General features: G+C 41.8%; 1 long non-coding RNA gene across 8 annotated transcripts in view; it reads left to right on the top strand.

Moving 5' to 3' along the window:
* The window catches only part of LOC310904870, a 140,313-nt gene that overhangs the window by 85,007 nt on the left and 27,446 nt on the right, over positions 1-27,860 (top strand). For all 8 annotated transcript variants that reach the window (XR_014588657.1, XR_014588658.1, XR_014588659.1 and 5 more), the window contains one exon: positions 5,826-5,943. This is a non-coding gene — a long non-coding RNA (uncharacterized lncRNA). The remainder of the gene's footprint in view (positions 1-5,825; positions 5,944-27,860) is intronic.

The following is a 27,860-nucleotide window of genomic DNA, read 5'->3' as shown; positions in this document are numbered from 1 at the left end:
TTTGAGATTGTCAGTTGCCAGGCTCAAGTGGGGCATCAAAGCACTGAACTCAAAATCCTAATGAAAAAGCTTTGAGGCATTTAATCTAACATGAAATTGGGAAACAATGGATAAAGCAGATAATTTTTGAACACTAATTTCCAGACAGGAGCATCATCCCAGACCTGAATGCAGCCAGGAATAGAGACATTTTCTTCAAATGTCAAGCTGAGGTATACGTTGACAGTATTGCAAGGGCAGAACTATTGTGGATGAATCTTCAGCTCTTTAGTACATAAATCAGCAGTTACACTAATTAAATATATAGTGAGAAAAGGGCTCTAGCCTTTTCTAGGCAGCATTTCTCAGCAAAAGGGATATCAGTTGAATAAAATACTGGAGGAAAGGCCATAAAATGGCACACGGCAGATTGTTGATGACACTTGGAGTTGCCAAAGAAGGATAGAGCGGGTGCGAGGAAGAAATTGCATTTCTATGTACAGTAACCTCTGACCAGCCAGATAAATCATGGCTAGTCAGAAGTTATTCTGGGGCTGCAAACTCCAGGGCAGTGTGTGAGGCAGAGCCACTGGAGCTGTTGTGATATGTTTTCTGCTTGGTGAAACTGTACAAAAAGATGAAAAGAAGCTTCCTGAGAGAAATAGGATACTGGAATTAAGAGAGCTTAAATAAAAATTCAAGGGGGTCGGGGAAATGAAATTTGTGCCTTTTCTTTCACTAGTTTATTCTCTCTGTGAAATTAGTAATACCATGAACAGACTGCAAGAGCAGCGGTAGCAAGTATTGAGAAAGTTCAAGAGCAGTCCCTTTACAAGGGGAGTGCTAAAGGTCTGAGGAAATTAATGTCTCTACAGTTGCAAATCCTTTGTGGAACAGAATACCTTGCATGATTGGTTTAGAAAATATTATATATAGTGACAGGAGAGCAAGTAATTCACTAGAGCCTCCATCCCAGAGCAAAGTCTAATATCACAAGTCTCTCCACCCTTGCTATGTCTCAGTGAAGTCAGCATGACTTTTTTGCAGACATCCGTCATGGGAGTGGGTCTAGAACAGGAATAAAACCAAATGGCTACGGAAGAATGTTCCAGAAATAACGGGACTGCATTTCGAAGAGCCCGTGATGAGTTTCACTGCACATCTCTAGTCTATTGCATGTGTCCTCGGCCCTCCCCAAACAACAAAAATACCAAAAGACCCAGAAAAATCCTTCTCCCCAAATACTTTGCTGATGCTATTCCCTTATTCCCCTTCCTTTGTTTGCCATTTTAATTTCTCATACTTGTAGGTGGTAATTCAACTGCCCATGGGTATGTGCTACTGCAGCCTGCAGATTGCTGAGGCACATTGTATGCTAGGGTCTGGGCTTGGTCCTGCCAGGGCATTGCTGTGGTGCTTCCCCAGCCTGCAAAGGTATTGAGCGATGCCTGTTTCTTTCTTTCAGTCACTAACATTAAAAAAAGTACTTTCTAGCAGAGAGAGGCTGAAAACGAACCTCTTCCCCCTGTCTTGAGTTAGCTTTGTGCTCTGGTAGGAGGCAGTAGGGTGTAGCGAGGATCACCTGGAAGAAGCTGTGCCTCAGAAGTGGACAGTGCCCTGTCCTGTAGGTAACAGACCTGTCCTATCAGTTTCATGTTCGTGTGTGCATTTTGGCAGTGATAAATATCACCCATTTGCAGAGCATCTTCTGTCCTGAAGGATCCTGAAGTCTTCATAGCACAGTTCATGTGTAGGACTGCAGAAATTCAGTTAAGCTCTCCTTAAGATGGTCTGAAGTTGCTCACCTAAAGCCCTCATAAAAACACGTTCTCAGTTTTTCAAGTCTGACTTGAATGTGAAGGTGGAATTAAAAATATACAAGCACTGCATTGCATTGCAAAGATAGGAAAAAGCAGACGGATTTGCTTTTTGTGTGTGCTCAGAAACAATGAAAACTTGTCGATATTTTTCATTTGAATTTTCATGAAGAGCTAAGAAACTCTGCTGATGCTGGAGGGGGCAGGAAAATGCTGTGTCTTTACTGGCAGAGAAATATTTGAATGGTTATTGACAAAGAGCACAGTGCTTGGAATGTGCTTGGGCTAAGCAGAGTGACGATGTTTGACGTATTGGCAATACAGCACAGGGTCAGGGGGTGACAGATTAATGTTGTGTTTCACAGTCCAAGCGAATACTCACTGCATGCCTTAGTATGCTCTTTGTTATTGCACACATTTGGAAGGACAAACTGGCTCTGGGTTGGTTAAACCTGTGCACTGATTTTAGCATGAAAATGGCTTATTTTGGTTTAATCAATTAGGCATAAGTATAAAGTAAATCTAAATAAGCTATTCTTAGACTGAATTGAGAGCGTCATGCAGGAGTTTGCGCTATTTTAATTAAAATCAATTAAATTTCTTAACCGAATTCAGGGCAATGGTGAGTGCAGGAAGGAGGGAGTCATTCCCAGTGCAGGGATTTGCAGCAGCCTTCGAGCATGACCACTGCAACCTAACCAGGAGCACATGTCACGGCCAGGCCCAGTAGCTCTGGGTATGCTTGGAAAATCTTAAGGCAGGAGGGAAAGATTATAAGGAGAAAAAAAAAAAAAAAAGAACACCAACTCACAGACCCCTTAAAACCCCACCTCTTGGCTTGATGCTCACCCTGGCTGCCTGCTTCTGGCCAGCTCCCTGGAACAAGTAAGAGAAACACTCTGCTTCCAGCAGCAGAGACCAAGAAGCCAGTGGATACTTTTCAACCCTACACATACTTTTAAAAAATGGGAGGTAAAGGAATGAAATGGAAAACAGATGATAGACAGAGGCTGGTGAGAACAGAAGGAATGCAGAGCAGGCAGCCTGTTTGTCTCAGAGTAGCCGACACACATGCTCATGGAAGTAGCCAAGCCTGTCGGCAGCAGTGTCTTAAAATAATGGAATAGTAAAATGGAATAGTGATGCCTCTCTTCTGGAAAGTGCTGAGCGCTTTGGCTTTGTTGCATTGCTGCAGTGTCGGACTGAGCCCCTGGTAATACACATTTCATATAGCTGTGCAGCCAAGGACAAGTGCGGTCCAGGGCAGAAGTTTGCATGGCAGGAACCTGCAGAACGCAGTTGCACACCAGTGCCTGCAGTGCTTGGACAGGCACATGTTTGAAACAGCCCTGGGGGTTCACAGAAGCAGAACACAATCAGAAAGCTCCAGCTGCTGAGCTCAGATTTTCAAACCCCTCTAATACCTGGTCTAAGGGTAGTTCTATGGATTTTTTCTGTGTTGAACCATGTGCAGAGACTTGCACATTTGTAAGTTTTGTAACCAGAGCTGTTGTTTTCAAGGCAAAGAGCTCTTCCCTGTGTTGTACATCCTTCATAGATGAGGAGCAGACAGTAGCAGATTTATGATGAGAAATTTTCTTTTGCTGGTCCCAGATCATATTCCTTAACAAGCACTCACAAATACCCAACCTAAAGCTAGCAAAGGGAGAGCCCACAGTGGGAATGGCCATGGGATTCAGGTACCAGCACACTCACTGGCAAGTGGGAACTGATGTGATGCCTCTTACAAAAATAACGTGGGTGGGTACAGACCCCCCTCTTTGAGGTCCAGGCAAGTACAGATGCGAGGAAAACACAGGGAGGAGTTAATCCATGCTCCCTTCAAAACACAAAGCAAAATGAGCAGTGTTTGATTACAGCCATCTGACTGCGAGACATGGCTGGCTGGCTGAGCTAGGAAGGCTTTGCTTGGAAAAGACACCACCTGGCTCTTGAGTGAAAATAGCTGGAGCATGCTGCAGTAACTATGTAGCTGTAAGTGCACTAAGGGGCTTGTACCACCTTAATACCACTGTGCGTCTTCCTGGTGATCCCACTGTTAAACAGCTCAGGTGAACAGAATGAGCTGCGATGGCATTTAAGGCCATTTTTCTATCAACATAGCACTGTTTCTCTTGGGAAACATCCTTATGTTGCTGCTCCAGACAGCCTACCTAACCCAAATAGCTATGTTGGTAGAGGAGCTGTCTGCAGACCTGGCAAACACCCAACCTGAGCAGTGGGGCTGCACTGCAGCAGTGCTGAGCACCACCTGCTGCGGCGGGTGCTGTTCCAGGGGCTTCAGCCCTCTGCACTCAGACCTTGTGACTGCAACCTGGCTGCCACTGAAGTCACAGAGTGTTTGCCATAAACATCAGTAAAGGTCACCCCTAAATCATTTAGATGGCCTCACCTTCTCGTTTCTATCCATCCCCATTCCCTAAAGCCCTTCGGAGAAGGCTGAATAGTGGTTAACAGTTGCCATCCCTTCCTGTGCTTGCTCTGCTCCATGGTGTCTGAGCAAGTCACCGGTCCATTCTCACATATAAGTATTTTGAATAGAAACTATTCAAAAAATGTTAAAAAACATATTTTTTATTCAAAGAAAAGCAACTGATTTAGGCAAGAAAATTTTCAGTTTACTCTCAAGCCTTTGAGAACTTATTGACAGAATATGCAATTAAAAAAAAATAAAAAAGAGAAAAAGAAAGAAAATGAGTTTCTTCCCAGGATCTTTCATAAAGAGGCCTTGTCCAGATCAGAATTTAGGAAATGCAGCCTATTTTCTGAATCTTGCAGTTGAGGTCAGCCTGTCTGTGATTGCGAATATCACTAGACTTTGGCACCATGCTGCTTTAAGCCCTAGGGCATGCGTTTAAACTGTCACATACAGTGTGTCTCATCCTGACATCTTCTGTAGAAGTGAAGGATAATACGGCACTTGTGCTGCCGAATAAGACAGTTCTCTCTCCTCAAGCATGAAAATTGTCTGCAAATTTCAGACTTGTTTTCCTTGATTGTGGCTGCTAATCAAGGCAAAAAAACAAAGTTCATTTTACCAGGAGAAGAACAATGCTTGGCAGTGTAGTGAATGTTAATGCAGTTAATTATTCCTAATGCTGTGCCTGTCGTCTGAAGAGTTCAATATCTCTAGACAAGGCTTTAATGATCCTGAGCCACCCTATGATTTCATGCAGGGAATATTGTCTCTTTGGGCCAGTTTGTAAAAAAACTGTCCCTCTGCTTGCTCTCTACCCCTGCTTTGTGGCATGTTACATCTGGTGTGGTAAGTTGGGGTGGGGGTTCTTAAATGCCCTTCATTTTGTTTCAGAACTGACGGTTCTATTGCGCTTTCTGTTGTCCTTGGTTTCTTCATGATCTCTCTCAATAATAAAGCTTTTGACTGTGTTGAGTGGGGAACCTAAAAATAGACAAAATCCCCAAACATTTACCTACATGAGGAAATTGATAATAGTGTTCCAGGTCCTCATGGTGCTTAGTGTTGGTGAGATAGCAAAGCAAGCCTTGGCTAACTCATATACTGAGAGGAATGAATTATCTTTGATATCACCTCTTTGCTGCTACACTTCCATTGTAACTTAGTGGTATCTTTCTTCATGTTATGTGTTTTACTACATCAGCTTAGTCTGGAACTTCATGCTGTTGGTTAAGGTGTTTGGAAATCTTCATTAAAATTGTATCTCTACATATAAGCAACTTCTCTTATACCTAAAGCAAAACATTGAATGAAAATGTTATTTTTCAAAAGTTGTCACGGATATTAGCTACAGAACTATTTTTCATAATTGAAAACAGTGATTTTGTTGTTGTTGTTGAAGTTTTTCTGTTTTGGGACAGGTCTTGTAAATTGGTAAGACTTGTGTATTTTACCCTGAATACACTCTTTTTGGTAAAAGATTATTAACAGAACATACTTCTTTTGCTGAGGCTTTACAGGAGCCTGTACTCGTCCTTTGTGTCACTGTTCTACAGCTGTGATTTATTGTTGTTGTTTTTGTCTTGAAACAGCCAGTGATTTGGGTTGCCTTAACTTTGAAAGCTGCCTCTGTGGTGAATGTGTGGTGTGGTGACAGCTGAGTGCAGTGCTACGGTGACCAGGAGCTCTGAGCGAGGCACCACAGGGCAGGTAAGTAGAGCCACAGCACTGAGAATAAGCCGCTCTGCAGCACAACAGACATGTGGAGCTTGGGTGACTGGTTCTACATCTGCAAAATCAGCTGTTCAGTTTTCCATTCAACTCCCTCAATACCAATAGCAAACCGGTGTCATCGTTTGACTGTCCTGAACTTAAGCAGATGCTTGTTCCTAAGCTGCTACTGATGTAACTGGGAATCCTGGTGTAGTGATGACATGAGAAGTGAACCCCCTGGGGTCAACTCTTCCACTGGAACACTCTGATATTGTATTTTAAAGAATTTTTGGAAATACTCTTTTAAAAACTATGCATATTTTAAAGAAAAGTACCTAAAAGGATCTTATGCATTCTAAAGGAGATGTTATTAAAAGTTCTCATGCAAAACTTTAAAGTAAAAAATGTGTTTTCTTCAGCAAGAAACCATAGTTAAAACTTAGCTTCAAGGAATAGAGAATGATTAATAAAGCACCTCTTATTTAGTGCACTAAGCCTTCTTGAGATTTAAATGTCTGCTGTGGAAAATGTCCACAATTTAGCGTGAATTATTTATGGAAGAAATTAAGCAACATACATCGCTTGTGGTTTCTGTTCAGAGCAGAAGATAAAAAGCTTCTAGATTTTAAAATTATTATTATTTTATTTCTATTTTTCTTACTGGATTCTTGACATATGTACTGTTAATTAGGCAGTAATGATTTTCTTTCATTTGCACTGCAAATTACACCAATAATTATGCTTTTATTCACAGAATACATTTTGTTAACTGACCTTGGATTTAGTGTGGAATACAAAATGAGAAAGAATTGTTCCAGAAGAAAGAAAAGTTCCAGCTCATGCTTTGAGATTCCTAGGGAAATCTATTTTTGTTAAGTTTTGAATTTTAATTTTACACACACCAACAAAGATATACAATAGAAAGGTTTTAAGTAAGTATATTACTTTGACAGAAGTCACTGGGTTCTACAATTAATTCTCACCAGTAGATCAATGCATTTCATAAGCTGCAAGTCATTCTGACAAGATGAAACAAATATAATCGTTAGTGAAATCCTCAAAATTCAGAACAACAGGCTGTAAAACTAGGTCAGTTTACATCTTCTTTGAAATAGTTTTCTCTCCATAGTATTTCATACTTGACTAATCTTGATAATGCACTTGACATCTTTGGTGACTGATCATATGCTAATTTAAACCCACATTGTATGCGTAAATTCAGAACAACCTGGGGAAATGTTTCAGTATGATAGTGAAAAATAATTAACAGTTGAATTCAAGACCAAAAAGTATTTCTGATAAAATACAATTATTTTTTTCAAGCCCAAAGAATGTAAAGGAAATATGATTGTTATTTAGAAGTAGGTATTTTAATGACTTAGAGCTTTTTTCTTGTACCAGTGAAATACTATATTTGATTTTTCAGGGCAGGTTGCTTGGAAGAGTAAGGTCTTATTTTTTTAGAGCTTCTTATCCCATCCACTATGGGCAATTGCTGCGAATGTTTCTCTCAGGAGTGTCAATAGTAATTTATTGGCCCCAATCGTACTACTACTGATATCAGTGGTAAAATTGTTGTTGACTTCAGGAAGCAAATCACAAGTCTGATTATCTTCATATGTTACTATTTAGATTTTACAGAATTTCTTGAAGTGTATATGCAACTTCAGTTATATTTTACTCAGTTTTGTAAAACCCTTGTATAAGGAGAGCTTATAACACTGCCATGCCCTTCTTCATATACTGCTTATCTTCTTCTATCCTTGTCGTTTCTTCACCATAGATGGCTCACAGATTTTCAGAGGTGAAGAAAGTGTTTATAAAAGCTTATTGTGGAGGAAGGTTGCTGACAATTGCTAGCATGCTGTGAACAGCTTTGGAAACTAAGGGCTCCTTTCCCCCCCAGGTGAAAGAATTGATTCAAGATCAGATAGCTGTTTTTGTAATTCACTGACATGTTCTGTCTGTCTCTCTCCTCTCCTTTTATTTATTTATTTTTTATTTTAAGGTGTGAATTTGGTGACTATTTGTTATTCTGGCTGCTTGTGAATAATAATAATGAGAGAAAATGCCTGGGATGTATTGCATGTTTAATAAGAGACAAATAATATATAAATATAATATTTGGGGGGTTTTGTACTTCAGTTCCTCTTATAGGTTTACCTCTGCTTTGCATTAATGATGAAATTACTCTTAATTGCTTTGAGGGATAGAAAAAAGTTTAAGATCAGTACTGCCTTTTGAAGAAGAGCTTTATTCACACTTTTTGATTTTTGTAATAAAAAAGTTAAACCTGTAGGACTTGAACTAGATACTTAAGTTAGCCTTTAAGAGATGCTGAGTACTAACATCTCTCTTTGCCCCACATCTGAATCTACAGAACACCTGGCTGCTTATTTAAAACAAACAAAAAAGGAAAACCAAAACCCAAGAAACCTGCATAGGGAGTAAAGTCAAACTAAGAACCATGGCTAGGTATTGGACTCTTGCCTTCATTTTGCATCCTTTTTCTTGGTGAGTGTTTTTCCATGTGGCATAAAAAGGCACCTAAGAGACATAATGAGGATAAATCTAGTGCAATGTAACAATATTTATTGTCCTTTGTAACACAACAGAAGGGGTTGGCGGTTGCTCAGAGACAGGTTTCCAGGTCACACTATTTCTGGTAGGCTTACAGTCCAGAGAGACCAGAAGCAATCCAGCTCAGTAGGTTATGGCCTTTCCAGAATAATTTCCCTATAAAGAGATTGAATTGTGCAGTATTAGCAGTCACGAATACCCTTGACAGTACTTTATTATGGTCAGGGTACCGTTAATGTATAATCGGAATTGGAAATAGTAAATAACATACTAACTAGTAATTTTCTAGTGGTATGACAATATAGTTGCACCCTGTTCATATTCATTTTTTTGTAGATTTGCCACTTTCACAATTCTTTTGACTTTTCTGGGGCTTTGAATAGGTAGGAACCCTGTCACTTGTCATTTGGATGGAAATCTGATTCTCTAACCAATTACAAGTTCAAAATAGCAACCATCTCTGACTGAGTGTCTGCTTGGGATACTGGCGTGCAAATAACAGTGGATTATAACTGAACTTCCAAGAAATCAAGAGAAAATAACTTGCTTCCATTGCTGGAGTCTGTTTTGTGTGTGTGTGTTTTGTTTTGTTAAGAAAAAAAAAAATCTAAACAGATATTTTAGAGCTTACAAATTCTATGGAAATGTTAATACCTCTGCTCACCACTCCAAAGCACTTCAACATTTTCCACTGTAGCATGTTGTCCCACATAGTCAATGAACATTTTAATTTCAGCCAAAGATGTGTGTGCACTGAGTGGCATGCAGGCATGTTGTGTGCTATTGTTTTGTGTAAAGAGAAAGGCCCAGGTGCTGTGCTGTATTTGCAGATACAGGCCAAGCAACACAAGCTAAGGAGAAAATGGAAATCTTTGAAATGTGAGTGGGTTTCTTTGGGTATCATTGTCCTTTCTGCAACTAAACTTCAGTGAGGCACAGATGTGTGGGGCGGGGGGGCTGCACTGTGATGACTTCTCATGAGGGTTTCTTTTGGCAGGCTTGGAAAAATTACAATGTGAATAAAGGGAACTTGTTTAGTTCAGATGAAGACTCCATTAATGAGCCCCATTATTCCTATTTTTGGAGAGTGTTAGATATTTTTTTTAAATATATACAATGGTGTATTATTTTTGATTACAGCAGCATTCATTGGTCACTTTTGTCTTTGTGTATGTGAATTTCTAATTATACATGTTAGATGGGTGATCTTCACTGTAAATAGTAACATGATTTTCTTTCACTTGATCTGTCTATACTGGATTCTGTTTCATTGTTCACTTTCTTCATCACAGTATCTTGCTTATTTTATCTTTCAACAGATATTTCTTCAAATCCTCTCGCCTGCTCCTCCCCTCCCCTTTGTAACTTTTTGAAAAGGGCTTTATCTGAGCAGGCAGTTTCATTTGTCTTTTGATCTATTTTTTAATGTATATGCATTCACTTTGTTAGTAAGCCTGGTACTGAAATCCTTATTCAAGGCCAAAGTATGGGGGCTTGACTGTGACTTCTGGATGAGGCTCCTACCTAAGATTTCCTACAGATACTGGGGAACTTGGGGGACCAGAAGTGTTGGTTACCTAATTGTGAGGCTTTCAAAAGTTTTGCAGAAAGGATATTGACAGTTTCCAAACTTTCAGGTGATTTATGTTGAGAGCTGAACAATGGAAGTGTTGGTAACTGCCAGCTGCTTCTGAAAACCCGGAATTTTTGACCTTTTTCAGAGCACTGGAATGAGGACGAGCTTGTCTTGCTATGGCACGCACCTTGTGGCACCAGCTCTATCTCTGCCCTTGCAGCAGCATGGTTAGTCTGCACATGAGAGCCAATGGCACTTGATATCTTCTGATAGTGCTGCTGGACCTCTTTCTTCAATGTCCTTATTGAGGTCTTCTTACAGAGCATAGGCTTCATAGGCTGGCCCAGAAACATGAATTGAAAGTTATACTGACACCATCTTTGGGAAGAGGGAAAGAAACTCTGAAAGCAAAAAGAATAAACACTTACCTACCTGGAGAAGATAAATAGGGAAAAAAAACAGCCCCTCCCTGCATCTCTAAACTAAAATAAAACCAATTTTTAGAGATGACCACAGTGAATGGAAATTCAGGTCTTTGTTATGCTCAGACTATTTTTCTGTAGGTCTTCAGATGCAAAATCAAAGTCGCATCCAGTTCTCCTGTACAAATATGAGTGACTTAAGCCCAGCATTTGTACGTTAAACAACTAGTTTAATATAATATTAGCATTCGGATAGTCACAATGAGGCTTTGAGGTTAACATCCCATTAAGATGAATGGGATATGTTCATACCTCAGGCTGTAGATTCAGCAAGACAGCAGAGCACTGATTTACATAGCGAAGGCTATATCTTGGCAAACCAGAAGGGTTGCAGACATCATTTTTCTAAAGGGAAGCTTCAGTTCCAGTGAACACATTACAGTCTGCAAAAGGCCCCAGATCAGCAGAGCCGCTGGAGCTGGATAGCCGCTGGTTGTAACTTCAAACTGAAAGACATCAAATGGGCTTTTTGCTATAAAACTTGACATTCCAGCCAGGTGCTGATGTGCTCCCCACTCCTGTCTCAAAACTCTTTTTGCTTCCCCTAACCCACTTTCTTCCCAAACTGATTTTCTGGTAGGAAATATAGGCCAAGGGCTTGATGACCTTTACTGACCTTAATGTTATGCACATTTTTGTTGCCTTTTTTAACCACTACGTCTCTCTATTTGAGCTTAATCTTCAGATTCCCTGTATTCCATCTGTTTTTTATTCCCTCTTCTGTTGATGTATTATTACATGAATTCCCTTCCTTCCTTAGCTTCACATTTTTCCCCACAGGACCTCTTGCACTTGTCTGTTTTCTTGCTTGCTGTCCCTGCTGTCTGGCATGCTATTATTTCTTTTTTCTTACTCACTGTCCTCGTAAGGAGTTGTCTTTGGACAGACATAGGTATGGAAATGGATTTTCTTTATATCTCTCCCACAAAAGCTGCCCCAAGCAGAACAGGGTCCTCCTGAAAATCCCAAGACACTTCTGCCTTGGGCACACAGGGGGACAAGACAGCCTGGATTTTGCAGTAAGGTCAAATTGCAGGTGTTGTGCCGGTATGTTTTGCAGCTGTAATCCCTGGTATTCTTTCTAGCACACACTGGCTTGATTTGGGCACCAGTCTGCAGTGTAAATGATTGTGGCTGCATTTTAGTTCCAGTTGGTTACATTGCAAAACCAATGCATTACTGTTTGACCTGTCTGGGAATTCAACAGACTGGGAATAGAATAGCAGGGGCATTAATGCTGAGGTGTATTTGTCAGGGATGAGACTTCCCCAGTAGCAACTGCTTGTAGTACGCTGCAGATATTACTTATGTCTTTTGTTACGGAAGTCACTCAACTCTTCTGAGTAATTAGAATTATCACCTTGTAGCAAGAGAGCCTAAATTGAGGTTTCTTTTTTTTTTTTTTTTTTCGAAGGTCTTATAACTGCTTATGAAATTGTCTTTGCAGTAATGTGTTCATTTTTTACTAGCCCATCTTTTGTGATTAATTAATCAGTCATGGATGAGACACAGAACTTGAAGCTTTTTTTTTTTTGACAGATATTGTTGCATACCTTGATTTCTTAATTTTTTTTTCTTTGTACTACCTCAGTAGAGCTGCACTGAGGGTCACTCACTTTATTAATGACTCCCTGTTGCATTACTTTCAACAGCTCAACCATCACTGTCCGTCACAGAGACATGCATTTGAAACTCGACATAGTTACTGTCTAATAAGCTTCATTTTCTGTACCACTAGCTTGTGCTCTATAGTGTTAGTTTCCCAGACACGATACTAAGCAATTTTAGGAAATGCTGATACAACTGTAGCAATTTTCCTCAATTTGTTCCTGACAAAGAACTCGCTTCAAAATTGAGTTGGCTTCCTTTTTGTTCGAAACACTGGTAAACACAATTAGCCTCATTAACCCTGGTTTCTGTTTCATAACAGAAAATTAGCCTGCAATCACTGGTTTGCTGGAAAGCACTGTTGTAATTAGTCTTCAACAGTCTGATATGAAAATCCATCACATTTTTAATTTCTCTGACGTGTCAGTGTGTACAGAAAACATGTCTGATTTCTCACTTATCTTGGGGATTGAGATAAAGTCAAGGATCAAGAACCCCGGCTGGCTTAGAGCACTGTTGAACAGATTGGACAGACATCTGTCAAGAATGTCATAGATGCATTGGTCCTGCAAGGGAGGGCAGTAGGTAATTTCTGGAGGTCCTCTCTGCCTCTGCAATTCTATGGGGTCTTGACCCTTCCAAAAGCATAAGAACCAAGCAAGGACCATTGAAATTCTGGCCCCGCTGAATGAGTATGTTTCCTTACCACTCCTTCCAAAATGCTGAGTTATTCCAGCTTTGTTTCAGAGAAGAGCTCTGCCTTGCTCCAGCTCTAAGCTGCTGGTGGCACTGAAGCCAGAACCTTTTTACCAGCATAGAAACAGACTGACTCAAAGGTGAGTCAGGCTAATAATGCTTAAACCTCTGTAGATAATAAGAAATTAGTTGGTCAGGATAGATTTATCATCACCTTCAGGACCTGCATCACTCCAGAGAATATGTCAAGGACTGTGATTGTGTTCTCCTGAAACAACCGGGTTTTCTTCTAGACCGTTATTCCAGTCAGAGGGGAAGGCTGTAGTTCACGTGGGTTGCTGAGCCGTTAGCTAGCACAGAGTACATCACGCTCTCACAGGTTCACAGAATGAGTGCTGCTGCAGGGCACCATGTACTAAATCAAACTACTGTGGACTGGTTTCCAAACTGTACCTGGCTGTCCGCAGAGCAGAAATAGCGGAGCGTGTACTGTGCGTACCTGTGTGTGTGGAAGTGTACCCAAGAACTCCTCTGGGAACTTGGGTGCATCATTACTCCAAATTACATTCCCCTGTGAAATCACTGAGATTTAAACAAATGCAGTCCTCTTTGTCTGTGTTAGGAAAGAGAAGACCTTAATTATTTTGAATTCAGCATAACAATACCAGGGCTAACTTCTAATTTAACTCTGTCCCTTCCATACCTCTTGTCATCTGTGAAAGAGAGATGACGATTATCTACCTCTGGAAGTGTCATGAGCATCTTCGGTGAAGCATGTTGTATAAATGCACACTAGTATTTTAGTGAAGGACAAGAGGCATTATAAGTATCATTGCAACACCTTGGTTCTTGCATGTGGGACAGAGGGCAAGTTTAGAAATGCTTCTAGTCTTGCTTTCACAATAGGGAGCAGAAGACTGAACAGTGCCATTTGTGCGGCCTGTCTGCGCAGGAAAGGGACTATGCCACAGGTCTCCCTAGTGCCTAGCAAAATCTATGCCTAAGGGACATTTTTCTCCTGTATTAAATGTTCCCCTTATTTCTCAATTGTTCTCTTTAAATGCGTATGGCACCCTGGGGGTATCTCCATTTGAATGGTCTCAATTGCCTCAGTGTCCATTTGGGCCCCAGGTTTAGGGGGCTGTGAAGTGAAGCTGAGCTATTCTATCTTGATATCTAAACTGCAAATGAGGAACTCTGTAATTCAAAGGGAAAGTTGTTCAGGTCACTATATATGTTTGTTCTTAACCTTTTAAATGACAAACAGTAACTAAATAAATAATAATTTAATTTATTAGGTGCCCAGAGCATTTATAGTCGAAATATGAGTGAAATTAATATTAACTTCCTTATTCCAGAAAGAAACATAAAAGCACTGACAAAAAGCAGTCTAATTGGCTAAACTACTTATGTGACTCGTCATGTAGAAGCAGGTTTTAACTTTTTCTTTGCCACAGTTTAGCTCATCCAAAGTGTGCCTGAGGCTCACTGCAGTTCCAGCCTGTTGATGAGTTTTCTTAGGCCTCTGCTTGAAGATCTGCATGATGTGTTGGGATGTGACCTAACTTCATCCAGCTGAGAGCCCTGGAAGTAGTTTGTAGATGGCGTGTGGTAACGACTCTAATAGTTTCTCCTTTTCCAGCATGAAGGCAGGTTGGATCCAGCTGGGTTTCAGGGTACCTCCAATCTGTTTTCTTCCTGGAAGAATGGAGTTAGATCCTCATTTGCCCTGACACCAGCACAGCTGAGTTGCCAGTTGTGTGAAATACCCCCATCCCAGGTGCAATGCTCAGACACTTAGATTGGCTCCATGTGCCATGAGTGACTGGCAGCAGGGTGAACATGCATTGCTTTAGTCCCTGCTCGCAAAGGTGCATCAGTGAACATGTGCTCTGAGCTGGGCTCAGGCAGAGCTCCGTTCCCAACCTGCTGCTGCTGGAGGGACCGCATCCTCCCCACACCACATGGTCTGCGGGAGAATTCCCAGCGCACAGCATTAGCAGTCTGCAGGGGTGAAAACCGCAGAGTGAAGATGATAATTAGAGCCTGATGAGTAGGGATTTGTTGTACTCCTGGCTTTTTCACTGATTTTTTTGTGATGAACAGAGATTAATCATCCAGGCCACACGAACCAATTTACTCTTCTGTAAAATGATTATACTGGTAGTTTCTGATTGCCACACTGCTGTGTGTGACTCTGTGAGGAACACCTTGAGATTCTTGTATGAACATGACTATGTAACGGAAAAGCACTATCATTAACCAGCTATTTCTGAAGAGTCAAACTCTGTTGGGGAACAGTTTCCTATAGATGCATACACAGAAACACTGACTCCATCTCTTAGACTGTATTTGTCAACATGTGGTTGTCGTTCCTCCTCTCCCTTGTTGTTTTTATTTGGTTATTTCATACCACATTCACCTTAACCTGAAAAGGAAGAGATTAGGTTAGATTATTTCAAACATCTGCAAATGCAGCAGAATGCACAAGGGGCATTTTTGGCATTAATGTTCTGTGTATTTTGTTCGGGTAATTAAGCATGGAAAGGTCACCTTGTGTTCTAATAGCAAACACGGAGAGATGGCAGAGAGAAAAACTAAGCTGAGCAAAAACAATTTAAGGAGAAAGCGTCACCATTTGACAATATTTATTATTTCTTCTGTGTTTCCCTAGCTGATACACTACTTTAATTCCAACCTGATACCCATACATTTTGTTTTCAAAAGCTAAATAAAGTATTAGACTGAACACAAGGTGAGGGCTAGGCAACTCAAAGAGTGCACACTGTGGCTCACTGAGTGCCAGCCATTTGGCAGTGATTGTCCTTTGGGACAAGCATCCAGATGTGGTTTATTCAAATGTAGTTTATTCAAATGTGGTTTACTCAAACCACATCAGCCATACCATTTCATAACTCCCCCACTGAGAGGATACATGAGGAGGTTCTTTTCTGGTCATGTGCTTATGTGCCTTGTGAAAGTCCTGTCCTTCAATTAAAAATAAATAATGTTTTTTCCTTTCCCATCTCAGTGAGGTTACTCCCTTTCTCACTTTGCTCCTCATAGTTTTGCATTTGTAGCTTTACTCTGCTTATTATTTCTCTGGTGAAGCTTCCAGTGCAAGTCGCTGACTGCTCATAGTGAGCTTGGTCCATCTCGTAATAACCAGAAATCCCTTCCTGAATTATGAACGCAAGAAGAGATCCTGCTGTTGGTTGTTATTCCCATAGCAGCCCCAGGGTATGAAGCAGTGCCAGTGCCCAGTGCTGGGAGCTGCAGTGTGTGCACACACAATCTGGCTTTCCCTGTAAGACCCTTGCAGTATCAGACAGATCAAAATAGTGAAAGGATGATTTCTTGAGGATGATCCCTGCTCTCACAGTACTTAAGGTTGGGAGGTTATATAGGTTTCTGCCTCATGTAGAACAAATGAGTGCAATGGATAAATGTAGTAGAAACCAATTTTTCTTCTGCTCCTGGTTCTCACAGAGTAAGTTTAAAATTCGCTCTTAGGAGACCTCCACACCTCATCTATGACTCTGTGTGGGGGACTGGCTGGACTATGCAGAGCTGTAATTTCTTTATTCTTTCTACTTGTGACCTGGAGTTCTTTGAGTATATTTCCCCTCTTGTGGAAAAAGTAATTCTCTCTCCTACCTCAGTCCTACATCCATTCCTATGAACACTTGGTAAAGATTTCATTTCAGTTTTCTGCAGTCTTTTTCTTCTGTTTTGAAATAACCCAGGCACTCTCTTAGATGCCCTGCTGACATTTTGCTTCTCATACACTAAAAAAATTATTTGTTTTTATTCCTTAAAAATCTTTTCCCACTCTTCCTTTCAGACTTTCCTAGCCAAGTTTTATTCTTTTAGCTTTATTCCTGTACTTCCTTATCCAGCTCTTGTCTCAAATACTTTTTTCATATCTTTGGGTTATGTAGTCACTCATTTCTCTTTTTGTGTCCTTTCTCCCAGTGATTTACCTCACTGGGATGCCTTTATTCTTCTAAATCTGCTGAATCACACAACGCTGTATTTCATTTGGGGCTTTTTCAAGCAAGGCCAAGTAACAAATGTAGCAGAAAGGAAATAGTGAAGGTTTGTTGCATGTCTGAAGGGAGCACCTACAGAAGGATGGGCAGCGTTTCAGCAAGCAGTAGACCCTTGGTGGTGCTTGTCCTCACTGAAGCTGCTCTCATGTTTAAAGCTAAACTAGAGTACTTTGCCCTTAAGGATGTTCTAGACCAAGAACCCAGCAACCCTTGTTCCTAGGGGTCAGCTGCTCTATGAATGAAATAGGATCAGTGTAATTATCTGATCCATTGCCCCATGTTCTTTCATGGCAAACCCACAATTTGCCTTCAGAGTTTAATTTCTCAAAAGCTGTTTCTCTCTCCTAAGGTATTCTTATCTGAGTTTGAGAGTGTACCTATTAGCTTTGGTAAGACAAAGCTCCCATTTGGAATCATTTCTCCAGTCCGTTTCAGTATAAGCCTTATGTCTGTGATTTCTAGGTCAGCTTCTGCTTGGTGTGCAGTGTCTTGCCTGAAGTGCTGAGCACCCCATTCCTCTGTGCTGGTGGGTACTTAGCTTCTGCCTGGATCAGATACATCTACACTCTATATGAATGTATATGTGCTTGCAGAGGCATCATTTTCCTGCACCACCTTGCCCAACAGAAAAGCTCAAAATTCCTGAGTTAAAATGCCCCTAAGGCTTCTGTTTGTGATTTTATTGTTTTGACAGTTGTCACACTGGGCCACAAACACACTTGCCAGCCATGCAGCTAATTAAGGATGTTTTGAAAACTTCAAAAGTGCTCCTGCTTATCAAGTAAGTAAGACTAAAAGAGGCTGATAGGTCTCCCACAAGCCTTATGAAAGCCATTACCAAGAGATTGCCACCTCTCCTGGTTTTCAGTTTAACTTTTGGTGGCTGTGACTATACTCCTGGAAGAGGACAAGTGCCATAAAGGTTGAAACAATGGCCTGAGGTTACAGGGAAGCAGAAGAAGCCTCCAGTAAGACACATGACTGACTGAAAAATCATTTACATCTAAGTCTTTCACACGGCAGGTTCAGAGTGTGAGAGGAGAGAGAAGACAGGAAGCCATTGGTACAGGCTGTCAGAATTTACTTTTACAGGAAGGGAAAAATCCCATTGTCTGCAACTGCATAATCTTCTTGCACGGTGTGTAATGTTTATAAGGAACAGGGGTCACATATGGCTGGCTGTCAGCAAGAAACAGCAAGCTTGAATTAGCATTTAAAAAGCTGAGTACTTAAAAAATAATATAACTACATGTAACAAAAGTAAATGTTTCAGCTGTGATAAGAGAACAGGCTTTCCTTCCTTCAGACTTGGCCTTATATCTCCTTCCTTAGTTTCTTCTGTCTTGTTAAATTATTTATAAAACACATCCTGGTATTGAAAGAGCAGGACCTAAGGCAGCCAGCTTCTTTACTAGCATTGTGCTCAATGTTTAACAAATTAACTTAGATCTGCAAATGAAAAACTTATACAGCTCTTTTTAAGTATCACCACATCTGAGGAGGTGTTCAGGTGAGGAGCACAGAGAGCTGTTTTTGCAAACAATTCATTTTGGAACAATTTTAGAGGCCCTGTTAGTCCCTTACTAGCCTACGCAGCCCCCATACTGTGGTTGTGTGCTATTAGGAACGGGAACAAGAGCTGGCTATAGATAACTAGGGCTGGCTTTAACTGTGTGGGATACTTGTATGTAGGAAAGAAAGAGTTAGTTCTCAAGGAAAGAAAATGAGGCCAGTAAGAACTGCAGGCTTCCCTCTTCATCTTCTGCTGCTTCCTGGGGGTTAAGGGTGTCAATGTACAATGCAGTATTTTAACACTGACTGCTGATTATTCAAGTGACTATCAAAAAAATTACACTGCTGCAAAGAATATACTGAAGATATAGTGCCCAGAAAGTGCCATGCACTTCAATGGGGAGCTTTTGCCAGAGAACAAAAGGCCTGGGGCTGCAAGAAAAGACAGAAGGAAGTGTGGAGTCTCTGCTTCCCTGGGGAAAAAAAAAATCCATTAATTTATATTGATTATATCCCTAAAGTGTTTTAAAAGATTTTTTTTCCCCTCTTGTTCAAATCTTTCTGCTTCTGAGTCATAAAGAAAAGCGGGGAAGGCGACAAAGAGCAAGGCGATGGTAGCTTTACAAGAAACAGAAGAGAGAAAATACAGCTTGCCGCCCCTTCTGTTCTCTATCCTGCCTCACACTTATCTTGTCGCTACTCATGGCAGTCCGATACCAGAGGCTTGTGTGAGCTGAGGATGACAAAGGGAGCTGGAGAGTGGAGGACAGAACATGTGGGACAGCTGGGAGGTTGCTTTCTCATGGCTGGGCTCATGAGCAGTCTGCCAATGACGACCCAAATTCCCTCTTGCCTCCTGAGTCCTCTGTGTGCCTAAGGCACCACCAAAGGGCAATTACAGTGCCTAACGAAGCCTAACGAAGGGCTAACGAAGTCTTCCCCTTCCCCATGGTCTGGATAGGGATGGCAAGAGCAGTGCAACGCGGGGTTCCATCGCCCAAATTCCTACGCTTCCCTGCATGCAGGCCACAGCCTCAGGGTGTGCATGGGTCTGCTTGCTTTGTGGCAACCCCCTCACCAAGGTTTACCTTGTGCCCTCCAGAAAGGAAAACACCTTGCCTTTTCTGAGTTGTCTCCCTGCCCCTTGTTTGCTGTATCAACTGGGATATGCTGGAACTGGACAGCCATGAAGAGGAGAGTTATCGGCTCTGTCCCAGCAGCGTTTTCCTCTCAGGAAATATCATCCCAGTGGAAGATGGGCTTGGCTTCCTGGGGCTAGGGCCTAGTTGCAGGGTCTGAATAAAGAGGACTGACAACCTGTTTGCTAGTCTCACAGCTCCTCTTCCAAACCTTATTTCACCAAAGTCTACGGAAGAGTAGAAAAGGGCTTTCTCTTCTCTTCTCTGCTGTATTTTCTTGATCATTCATTTTTAGGTTTATTGGCTAGAATAAGCAGCCATTACAGTGAAAGTCATGAAAATAATGTTCTGTTGAGATGGCAGCTAGAGAAATAAATGTGAAAAAAAAGGAGCTTGCAAGAGCCCCTAGAGCTAGAAAGTCAGTCTGTCAACTGGAGGGAGGAGGTAGTTCCCACAGTTATGTGAGCCAGTAAAAAAAGCTGTACCCACACTACTCCCACCTTTTTCATGGTTACTCATCCCCCCACCCTTTGTCTGTGCCCTTCTCCCTGCTGCTCTTTCCCAGAGTCTCTGAGGCTGGAACAGGAGGCAAGCCTGGATTTTTGTTGGATCAGGGTGAACTACGGGAGTCCTGAGAGAGAGGCCTCTGGCAGCTTGCACTCTTTCTGCTGATTTACCTCATGGCCTTTTCTTCCTAACAGGACAGAAAGGTGAAGAACAGGGACAGAGAAAGGGAGGCTCCTGCAGACTGCCTGGGGCGGTGAGATTGCAGCTGTCCCTTGCTGTATCAGAATGGGCAAGTAGGTGATAGGCCTGATAGTGCTGCTTGGTAGAGGGGAATTATGTTATCTTGAACCAGGGAATAACCCTTTGTTTAATTTTAACATTTCAAAAGTGGACTTCATCTATGTTACACATTTGCAGGGAGCTAGTGTCTGCTCATGCAGAGCTCTGCCTGCTCCAAATGGGATGACTGGGACACATTTTTTGAGTGCAGTATGATGGTAGATGTAGCAGTAGCTATATATTTTCTGATAGAAAATAAGGATTTTTTTTTTTTTGGGGGGTGGGAAAGGTCATTTGAAACAGAATTCACTACAATGTGAAATAGGCAACAGTTTAGTCCCCTTTTGTGTTAACTCTGTGGCAACTTTAGATACATGCTTCATTGGAGAAGTAAAAGTTTTCCATCTAGTCTGTGTACTGACTAACCAATTTGCCTGGTCCTGGCTCTTCCCCACAGACACAGTCTGTAATGGCTCTGTTATGTGTCTCATCCGCCCTCCTTCTCCCCGCTTATGTCTCTGGTTTCCGGCAGAGCTCTGGAAGTGCCTGCCAAGCCAGCGGTTAGCCTGCCCCGCAGCTCCCCAGCTGCTCTGCCCTGCCACCTCCTCACTGGGATCGCCCTGTTGAGACTGGGGCCTTGGCATGTGCTTTACGCTGGGGTGTGTACTTTTCTCCCCAGCACTATTTATTGCATATTCTTTCTTTTCTAGTTCATTATTTATTCAAGCATTCAGTTCACGTCCTCCCACAGTGAGGATTAGCAAAGGGTCCAGCTTGATAAAGGGGAGGGCTTTTTTACACATTTACTTTTTAGCTGCGGTGGTTCTTTCATTGGTGAAGTCACTATTTCTGGCACTGCTGTGACTTCCATGCTGTGGTCTCATTCAAACAAGCTCCTTGACATTCTTGTGCCTCTTCTCGAAGTGATAGGCATTGTCTGTAGTTTGATGTCTATAGTTCTTCAGTCAACTCCAGCTAGGAATTTCTTGCACCTTTCTGCTTTCAGTCTCTTTTTTTCATGTTTGTTTATACTCTCTCTCCTGCCTGCAACAGAAGATGATTGTCCTTTCCCCATCAGTTCTAGCCTGGACTGACTGACTTCCTCTGCTTGGCAGGTTCAAATGGCTTTCTCAGAAGCCTCTCTTGCAACTGAGACTGGTGCCTTGCTATGAGATGGTCCCAAATCTCTGTTTCCAGAAGCTTCTTTCACAGAGTCTGCTTCAAAAACTGTCTCTAAGATGTTTTAATCTTTTATGTTTGTGGGTCTGCTCCTGTCTCTGCATTACTTCTCTTCCCTCAGCCTTCTTTGTCCAGATTAACTGAGAACTGTGAAAAATGTCAACTTCTTCAGGACTGGCCCTGGCCTGCAAAGAGTTCCCTGCTCTGACAGTTGCTCTTCTTTTGGCAGTCATGTTACTGTCTGCAGTACTCTTAAACCTTCTTCAGTTGTATCACGCATTCCCAGAGAAATTCCAGCTCTGGTGGCACTTCTAATTGCTTTGCTTTTCCACTTTGTCTTATCTGGTTTTATTCCCAGTACTTTGTGTTGTCCTGAAATCACCCTGAGCCAAAGAGGGCAGCAGGGATTTGCCTCATTCAGTGTCAAAGCTCCAGCAGCCTGGCATGGTGTAACATGAGAACTGGCACAAATGGAAAATCAGTTTCAAATGGCTCAAGCCAGTCCACATAGGAATGTGCTGACTGCGGGCAGTGTGTTGTGTGGATTGCACAGATAAGCATATTCTTTGCTGTACCATCATTCAGTGCATAACCTGCTCTTAATGTGTGTGTCTGCTCCTTTACAGATGGACTGGTTCTTAATGCAGATCTGTTTCCTGTAATGATCTATAATGTGTTCACTGTCTTTTGATGTCTTTTCCTAGCTAAATCTATCTCAAATATGCCATGCACCACAGGTATATATGTAAGTCAGGTGGCCCTGTAAGGGCTCCTCACCAATTAAAAAATATCCCCTGTGGATAAATACAGTCAAGAGCTGTAGTGTGACCTACCAATAAATTCTTTTCCTACAGCACACGCACTTATTAAAGCTGCTAAAATTAAGAGAGGAATGTCTTTTTGTTGAAATTAAAGTACTGTTGAAGAGTCCTTTCACAGGGGACATTCACCACTCACCACAAACAGGTGATTGGGGAGGGCTGGAATTCACCTGTAGAAATGAAGAGCAGCTTCTCTAGAGGTATTGTTTCAGTTTACAGACTAAAATAGTGGCCTCTGTCCCCTGCCCTACATGGAAGGATAGTGTGGGGTTTGCATAAGTGTGGAGCCAACGTGGACCTGTTTACCACCACAGTTAGTGTTTTCTGACTCGGTTACGTCTGCAAGGCATAATGCCAAACTACTTTAGGAATCCCCAGGCTGGCTCTGAGAAGGCTTGTTGCTAAATCACATGCAGATCTGGAGACAGTTCAGTGTTCACTGAACTTGGAGTCTCTGCAGCACCGTGTCTTGCAGGGGAGATGCAAGCCTGCTATGTCCATGCACACTATGCATCCCCTGGCTGCTCTTAAGATGTAAGCAAATGTCATTGCATAGCAGCAAGACAGCAGACATTGGTGAACAACTTAAATTTCATGTAACCAGCAACAATTTGCATTATCTTCCACCTGGCCCAGAGTGATTCACAATTGCAGCTACTCTCCATAGACAGCCCTGAAAAGAGGACTAACTCCTACTTGCTGATTGCCAGTGTTTTCTGACAGCGAAGTGAATCACTTTGTAAAGACAATGACTTGTTTGCTTTTCCTTGAATCTTGAATTGAAGATATTTCATAATAGAATTTGAACAAATTTACCAGATGTTTCATCCCACTGTGCTTTTCTGGCAGGTCTACAAGACAGAATGCTGACTAAGACTAATAAATCAGACTGTGTATGAAAGATTTGGGGAAGGAATACAATATATATGCTTGAAACCGTAGGAATATCTTACCCCATCGATCCTTGGGAATTCCTGATGTTTCCTGTGCTTTACTTAGAGACTGATCTCAAACACAGGAGGGGAAGGGGGTCCTGTTCTCTTCTTGTAGCCTATGGTGAGACATAGCTTTGTCTGAAAGCACTCCTTGTGCTGGCATTGGAGATCATAGGCATGAAAGCGATGAATATAATTCTATAGTCAGGCAATTATCCATCCAGCTGGGAGAAAATGAGAAATAAGAGTTTAAGGTGCATTCAGAGGCTGTCTGTGACCCAAAAAAGTACTGTGCTGCTCTACAACAATATTCCCTTTCTCATCCATCTCCTTCTCTTCCACTCCCCCTCCCTGCCCCACTTTGCTTTGCTCAGTCTTTCCTAATCTCTTTGCTTCCATGCTGCCCTTCCAGCAGACCTCTGCCAGTTCCTTAGGAATCAGGAAATAATGCCACCTATAGAAGACACTTTTTCTTTAGGACCTTGTATTGCACATTTTAGCCACACAAAACTGTTTGAAAACACATTTCCACTTCCCTTTCAGTGATTCTCACAGTAACTGATTAAGTTTGCTGACCAATGTTTTTGCCAGGTTGTGCCATTTTGTCTTCTGTTGGCTGGACAACTGCTTTTTTTTCTTTATTCTTGCTTATCAGCTCTCTCCTTGTCCCTCTCCTCCCCACATGTCAGGAAAGGGCATCTCAAGTTTCCACACCATCTTCCAAGCACAGGAAGTGATATAGGAAATACTATTCCAGTTTGTCTGACTGCAGCAGGAAAACATGTATTAAACTCTTCACTGAAGCCAACATGGGATCAGCAGTGCTTGTGCTAACAATACTCCATCCACTAGAGCACAAGAGGCTTTGAGTGACAGCACAGCACCATGTCTCCCTCCTCTTGCTTGGAGAGACTTTATCAACATGTGTCCCTGAAATCTTTCTGCTGCTAAAGCTTGTGCCTGGCACAGGACTTGTGGTGCAGGGCTCCCTCCTGTGCCTGTGGCACAGGGCTCCTTCTGCAGGGCCATTTTTGAGGATTCTTGCTCACACCAGGGCAACTGTGGTAACAGCAGCCCCTCTTTCAGTCCAGGAGTTCTGAAATCAGGACACTCAACCTTGGAAAGGTATTTTTTAAATAAAAACACAGACACACACAGACACACAAAGACCAGGTTGCCTTTGAATACAGTTTGTCCATCTGAATAGCAGTGTCAGGTGAAAAGAAGGTACATTTTTAATCACAATCATATTATTTAAGCAAGTTGTATTATTTTGTGTGTTGCCTTTATCTGAAGATTGCAGGCATTTGTGATTATCCGTCATTTTACCTTTATACAGCTGTTTTCATCGTGATAGGTCACAGAAATTTGCCACTTGGCAGTAACAGCAACTGTCTCATCCAGCACATTACAAAGGAACAGAGAGAAGGGGTGTTTCTAGCCCAGGATGTCTATAGTAAATTGCTACACTTAGAAAAATGCTGCAAAGCCATTCCACTCCATTTTTAATGCTCTGTCTGAACAGTGTATGCTCAATGAATTGCATGGTGTTCAAGTTATCTGTCTGTACAATATGAAGAGCTGAGCTGGCTGTGCTAGGATTAAACCTGTGAGTCTTGTGGCAGTAAGTGTTCCCTGGCCCACACTTGGGACCATGAAACAATCCCTAAACCAGCACTCTGAAAATGAAACAGTGTCTTGAGAGTTAAAGAGCTGGAAAAGGAAACGTTGACTACCCTCCAACTCCTCAGGTCTTAAAACCATCAATACTCGAAGCTATTGTGATGTTCAGCCTGTGTCTGCTGAGTGAGTTTGAACAGTTGGCACCACTCCAGCAGCAGCTGCTCTATAAAGTTAAAAAAAATGCTTAGAAAGTATTATTATCATTATTTTTATTATTATTATTTTCTCAGCTTTGAGAATAGTTAACTCCCATTCTCTCCTCCCCCCCGGCCTTTTAATAGCGGTTTTAGTTTACCTTGTGTCCCACCACTCATACTCTCTCTGCAACCTTAAAGAAGCACAAACCAAATCTCAGCAATTTTCAGCAAGGCCACAGCATGGTTGGAAAGGTTCCCACTGCCTTCTTCAGTAAGCACTAAAAGGGAGGCTCCAGCACTTCCAGTGCTGCTGTAAATAATGTCTGGAAGGGGACGGATAAAGAATAGGGGGTACACACGGCTTTGCTTCTAGCTTGGTTTTCATTTCCTTTGTCTCTTTCAAGAGAAACAAGAGGCCTAACTTCATATAACTTGGCACATTGATTGCTGGGCCCTTAAGGATCTGTTTGGTGCTGCCTCTCCCACCAACGCGACTTCAGGCTCCAGGTCCTCCTACTTGGAGGAGCCAGAGAGGCCTCTCGGGTGCCTGGAGGGGAGAGCTCAAAGTGTTAAATGCAGGAAGAGCATTAGAAACAAGGGCAGTTTTCTGGCTTTGATCCTTCACTTGGCTGATTCCTGGAGAGAGGCTTGTCTGGGGCTATCACTGTAGAAGAGTTTGGAAGCAGCTGAGCAAGGCACTGCTCAGCCTGGGGGATCAAAGTACACTGTGAGCAAAGCAGCACGATGTGCTCTGTTTGAAGCAGGAGCTGCAAAATACAGTACAGTGCTCCTCTCAGCTGGAAAGCCAACAGTGAGGATGTTTCCCTTCTTTCTGTCTTTCTGTGGATTTTTCAACAGGATTTGGTTGTTAAGGATTGTAAGTACTGATAGACACAAATGCAGCATCTGCAGATAGAAGAAAGGTGCTGTTAGTAGGGTGGGGTTAGTAGCCTGGTAAAGTGACAAATACTAAGTTATGGAAACCTTACTGTATCATTACCTTAATTCAACAGAAGGTGCCAAGGAGGAGAATTAAATATAGAAGCAAGACATGACAGAACTCAAAGAATGTCTGTGCTCTTGTTCAACACGGGGGTACTGAATGCACAATTTCATGCAAATCAGACTTCATTTATTTTCTGGTTTGCTTCTTCAGTTAAATATGAGACAATTGAGAACAAGAGCTTTTTCCAGCATCCCATACCTAGTAAATTCATTCTGGGAATGGGAGAAGTAAAGTGAATATGATTCTGGACGATGACATCACCAGCGATCCAAAAATATTTGCACTGGGTGACCTGAATAGTCTCTTGAATATAAATGATCCACGGGGGAAATTTTCTAATAAGAGCAAATGCAATAGCTAAAAGGGTGATATTGCTGGATTGGAAGTATGCACAAGGATTAAATCTTCCTGAACTGTACACAGGATTAAGTGAATTGACACATGTGGAGAAAATCACTTCAATAATAATATTTTTTATCTTTTATTTTTGGGGAGTCTTTTTTGGAAATATAGTCATTATTTTCAGAAGGTTATGACTGAGTTGTCATACTATACATAATAAGGTACCACTGTAATCTAGAATGATGGAATGAATTCATGTGTCAAGATGGTGATCCATAATATTAGTGTTGTGGTAGACAGCAAAAAAACATTTGAAGCAAAATTAAACTTTGTATGTTAAAGTGGGTATGTTACCATATGCTTCCGTCTGTGGGACACCTGAAAAATGACTCCTTTCTTACTGGGTTATCCCACAGAGCTTCCTCCTTCTTGCTGGTCCTTGTTTGCTAATGGAGAACAAAAAACCACACAAAGCAGAGGACTTTGCTAATGCTATGCAGAAGGGACCTCAATTTCTTGTTCACCTTTTCTTTACTACCCCTCTGTGCCGTTCTTCTGTGTGGTGACCCTGTTAAAATAGAACCAAGCAAAAGTTTTAGTTGATGATCCTGTTGGGAAATGGGTTTGGGGGATATTACTGCTCTGCTTGTTAAAGTCTGTCTTGAGCACTCTTCTTAAAGTCAGTCAGCCCGTGCCTTCCGAAGGCTTACAAGTGCAGGTGTTAAAAGCTAGTAAGCTGGACCAGGTGGACCAGCAAGGGCTCATCTGTCTGCTCACAAAGTTTAAGGCTTGTTTTGTCAGTGCTTTATATTTCTTACCAGGTTAAGTGTATCTGGCTATGATTGCTGTGTATTGAACGTTTCGGCAGATATATCATTGCTACATCTGGTTTTCAACTTTCCAAGGCACGCTTTGCCACTGGATTTTTCCATGCATGGTCTCCACCAAATGCCAGTCACTTTTTCAGCAGTCCCTTCAAGTTCTCCAGTGAAGCCAGAAGATCAAATGTTTACTCTGTAACTCACTGGGGAAAGGAGTGCATCTTCCTATCTCCCTTTGTGTTGTATCACAGTGTTTGCTTTCAGTAAATAATAACAGTAACAACTTGTTCATTAATGGACTGTTAATTGTGTCTTTTAAGATATAGGTTGTCTTACTGCTATTTAGCACATATGCTTAATATCCATCTTTTCATGTGGCACTTGAAATTTGGCAACCAGCCTGTGATCTCAGGTTTTGCAGCACCTGTGAGTGTGATAGTTCCTAGCTGAACATTTTGAACAAGAGGAGTCCCGGTATCAGTTAATTCAGGTAAAGCATTACTTCCCACTAGCATTAAAGTACAAAAGGTTCCCCTGCAACATGTGACCTGCCTGTTTT

Source organism: Anser anser (assembly GCF_964211835.1).
Source record: "Anser anser genome assembly, chromosome: 10".
Lineage (NCBI taxonomy): Eukaryota > Metazoa > Chordata > Aves > Anseriformes > Anatidae > Anser > Anser anser.
The sequence above is the reverse complement of the archived record's forward strand: the minus strand, read 5'-3'. Positions and strand labels throughout refer to the sequence as shown.